At 39.4% G+C, this 4,507-nt stretch overlaps 1 pseudogene; it reads left to right on the top strand.

Moving 5' to 3' along the window:
- Positions 1–341: 341 nt before the first annotated feature.
- Positions 342–1,111, top strand: LOC129038893 (elongation factor 1-delta-like; annotated as a pseudogene).
- Positions 1,112–4,507: the final 3,396 nt, after the last annotated feature.

The raw sequence follows: 4,507 nt of genomic DNA, 5'->3' as shown, positions 1-4,507 counted from the left end.
AGGAGCCGAAAATAGAAAACAAAGACTTCTGGTATGAGATGGATTCATCAGGCTAACTCCTGTTGAGATGTCAGAATGTTTTCATTGTCTTTTAAAAATCTTACTTTATTCCCAGCAGTTTATGTTTATAAAAGCAGTCTTTAATGGATTATTTCCTCACCAACTCTCTGAAATACAAACTTTATTTGCAAACTGCAGGATTTTCTCTTAAATAAAAAAGGTACTTTCTGTTGAAGACTTAAGGGTTTTGTACATTATGAAAGAGCAACTTCGCCCTTAGGCGTCCTGCGTCCACCGATTCCTCATTTCTGGTAGCCGCATTCTTGGCTGGCGTCAGAAAAATGGCTACAAACTTCCTAGTATATGAAAAGATCTGGCTCGACAAATTCAAATATGAAGATACAGAAAGGAAATTCTACGAGCAGATGAATGGGCCTGTGGCCAACGTCTCCCGCCAGAGCTCGGCCCCAGCGAAGACCACAGCGAGTTCGTCCTCCCGATGGCCAGCCTGGAAGTGGAGAACCAGAGCCTGCGCGGCGTGGTGCAGGAGCTGCAGCAGGCCGTCTCCAACCTGGAGGCTCGGCTGAACATGCCAGAGAAGAGAGAAGAGCTCGCCTGGCCATGGTCCACAGTCCCGCAGACGCAGCACGTGTCTCCCATGCGCCAAATGGAGCGCCCCCCGCCACCCCGCTAACTACGCCCCAGGCCAAGAAGCAGAGGATAACGAGGACCATGACATTGATCTGTTGGCAGCGACAATAAGGAGGAAGACAAGGAGGCAAGGCGGCTGCGGGAGGAGTGGCTGCGGCTGTACGCCAAGAAGGCCAAGAATCCCTCGCTCGTGGCCAAGTCCTCCATCCTGCTGGACATCAAGCCTTGGGACAATGAGACGGACATGACCCAGCTGGAGGCATGTGTGCGCTCCATCCAGCTGGATGGGCTGGTGAGCGGGGCCTCCAAGCTAGTGCCCGTGGGCTATGGTATCCGGAAGATGCAGATTCAGTGTGTGGTGGAGGACGACAAGGTGGGGACAGACTTGCTGGAGGAGGAGATCACCAAGTTTGAGGAGCATGTGCAGAGTGTCAACATCGCAGCTTTGAACAAGATCTGAACCCTGAATGTGTGTGTGAGGAGCTGCCACGATTAAAAACAGACCGGCAAAAACAAAACAAAAAAAAAGAAAAGAAAGTATAACTTCGAATTTGGAAATTTATTTTAGAAATTTAGAAATACTTGTTGGCTTATATGTCACCTGAAACTTAATTTGCCATTCAAGGTGTTCATTCATTTAGGAGCACTTCATTCATTTCAGAAGTTTAGACAGGTGCAATGTGTAATCCCAGCGCTTCGGGAGGCTGAGGTGGGTGGATCACTTGAGCCCAGGAGTTAGAGATCAGCTTGGGCAACATGGACTCTCTCTCTACTAAAAATAGCCAGGCATGGTGGCTGCGCCTGTAGTCTCAATTACTTGGGAGGTTGAGGTGAGAGGATGGCTTGAGCTGGGAGGTGGAGGTTGCAGTGAGTGAGCTGAGATCGTTCCACTGCACTCCGGCGTAGGTGACAGAGTGAGACCCTGTCTCAAAAAAAAAAAAGAAAAGAAAACCAAAAAAACAAAGTTTACATTCACTAATGAAACATTGGTGTCTGTTTTTTTTCCCCTCTCCTTTTTATCGTCCAGTTTGTATTTGGTAACAAGTAGAAGATTAAAAACTTAGCTGGGGGGACAGATCTTTTAAAAATAAGAAAGCAAATGACTATTCATCTTCTTCAGGTGTTTTTATAAAAAATTTAGAGAAAGAGTCCCAAATATGTACTTCTGTCAACTGATTGGGGCTCATTGGCTTGATTTGTGTAGTAGTGTTCCTTTTTTTTAAAAAAAAGTGACCATCTTAACAAATATTATGTTTAATTTTGGAAGAGTATTTTGTTGATTCTGTAGGACATTTTGTCTAGTGATTTATCAGACACTAAGCAAATATTAATGCAAGTTAATTGAGAATATTGTCTGACACATTTTAGTGCTGCAAAATTTAAAATTTATTTTTAAAATGCATTTGTAGATGTAAATTTCTTACGATTTACTGAGAGTCTGTAGTGAGTCTAATAAACACTACAGATTTAAAGATCAAACCATAGGAGATCAACAAGACCATCAAAAGTTCCTCAACTAACAAATATATTAATTGATCTTCTTATGGCCCAATTTAATTGGTATTCTCTCTGTTATAGAGTAAGCAGTGAATTACATACATACACACACACACATGCACACACACACACACAACAAACTAGCCTAGTGTTCTATTGCGATACATGCACAAGTGATTGATTTAAACTGAATAATTGTCAGCCCCTTCCCTGTGTAGAGTGTCTCTAGCCATTGTTCAGTGCCAGTAGCTGCTGTCCATGGGATACAGCTTTGTATGGAAACCTCTAGTCTGAAAGTTATCATGATGCCTTTTATCATGATCACAAAGCATTTAATTGCACAGAGCAATTTAGAAAACGGAGTCTAAGTCAAGACAGATAATAATCTAAGACAACACTGATGTGGGAAACAGAATATATACAAACAACAAAATAATAAGCAACAAGTCATTATAAAGATAAAACTGGGTAGTTTCATTGTATTCCTGTTCAGGGTAAATGCATTTTGGACAACTCACCTTTTATTGCTGAATGCTTCATAGGGCCATCAGGTGATATCATTTCCTCACTGAGCTTTAATAACTCCAGAGATTATACTTTCTTTGCACTGCATCTTTGGAAAAAGAGGTGTGATGGAGTGGAGAATATACTGAAAAATAAGAAAATACAAGAGTTCTTTCTGTACAACCTCACTTGAGCCAATTGTTTGAACAGCACATATACACAGCTAATTACCAAAGAACTTCTCCCTCTTTATACAATAAGGATGACTATAATCAACAAGCAGTTCTTGATTTCTTTAAAGAGCTAATTAAAAATATAAGAACAAAAATCTTTTGGAAAAGGACAAATAAGACAAAGAAATATATACTAAAGGAAATAGTAGTAGCAATGATGATAATAACAATAAACAGCCTTTCCTTTTAAATCTTACTGTGAAGTCAAACTTCTCATGTTTTTGTAAAAATCCTTTGGCACTTATCAACAAATCTGTATTCCAAGAAGAAAAGAATAATCTGGGCAATTTTCAGGTATTTGTATGTTACTATGACAATAGGTTATCAAAGAGAGAGGAAACTAGGTTGGAATTCAACATTTTTCTTGGAATGTTTTCTGAAAAAGACTAATATATTTTAGTACTTAAAGCCCGGAATGACAGAGTCAAACAAAATATATCAATATGAAAACTGGTAAACATTTTAAAGGCTATTATTCTGTGATAGTGAACACCTTAGATTTGTGTGTGTGTGTGTGTGTGTGTGTGCGCTACTCAAGATGAAACAAAATAATTATGATTATCAAATGAAAAGTTTGACCTGAAATAAGGATTGTAACAGTTATAAGTTGCTAAGTTTTGCTCAAATTAGTCTCAATTCTGCTTTAGTGCAACATAGGGATTGCTAAAAATCTCTGTGCAATGCAAAAGAACACAATAAAAATCACAGGCCTCGGGGCATAATACTCAAAACATTTGTCGGTGGAACATTTTTAAAAAGAAGCAGCTAATAAATGGTAGCATAGTTTTACATTCATTAAATGATTAAAAAATACATAAATACTGCAAGCAATATGGCACTTTATCTTGAAAACCACCTGAAGTTTGTTTGTGGAAGAGTTGCAGCTTGTATTAATAATAGCGAAGTGGTGGAAATGGACAAGAAGTTGTACTAGTAGATGTGCATGGGTCTGGGCCACTGATTGTCCTTGTGAGGTGTGTGTGTGTTTTGTGTGTTCCTATGAGACTCAGCTCAGCTGTGCATGGTTTCCTGCATTCACCTAGTTGGTCTAGCAGATGAAGTAGTGCACAAATAAATGCAAAATTTGCCTTATGCTAAATTTGTTTCCCAATATATTAATTGCATTGAAACAAATTCCCATTTAAAAAATCAGTATAGCAGAACTGACTGTCCTATGTTGGTTGTATTCAAAGTTTTATTGGTATTTACCAGAATATAGTAAGAAAATAATTTATCTGAGGCTCAGTTGTCTGGCCAGACAAAATCTCAAATAGCAAGTAAGTGAAAGTAAATGGACCTGTCAAGCCCATACGTAAACCACAGTGTAATAGTGCAAATAAGCATCAGACCAGTGGTTTCTAAACTTCAGCATGATCAGAATCAACGGCAGTGTTCATTAAAACTCAGATTTGCCCCATCCCCAGAGTTTCTGTTTCAATATTTGCATTTCTAAACATTTCCAGGAGATGCTGATGCTGATGGCCTGGGAGAAAGAGCCACTGATTAGAACTGATTGAGAACCACTCGGTTAGACCATACTAACTCTTGCTGAAAGCAGTTTATGACACTGTCTCAGACCCACACAAGGAAGAAAATATGTTTTCATCATGGTTACCAATGAG

This window comes from Pongo pygmaeus, chromosome 5, assembly GCF_028885625.2.
Source record: "Pongo pygmaeus isolate AG05252 chromosome 5, NHGRI_mPonPyg2-v2.0_pri, whole genome shotgun sequence".
Taxonomy (NCBI): domain Eukaryota; kingdom Metazoa; phylum Chordata; class Mammalia; order Primates; family Hominidae; genus Pongo; species Pongo pygmaeus.
The sequence above is the reverse complement of the archived record's forward strand: the minus strand, read 5'-3'. Positions and strand labels throughout refer to the sequence as shown.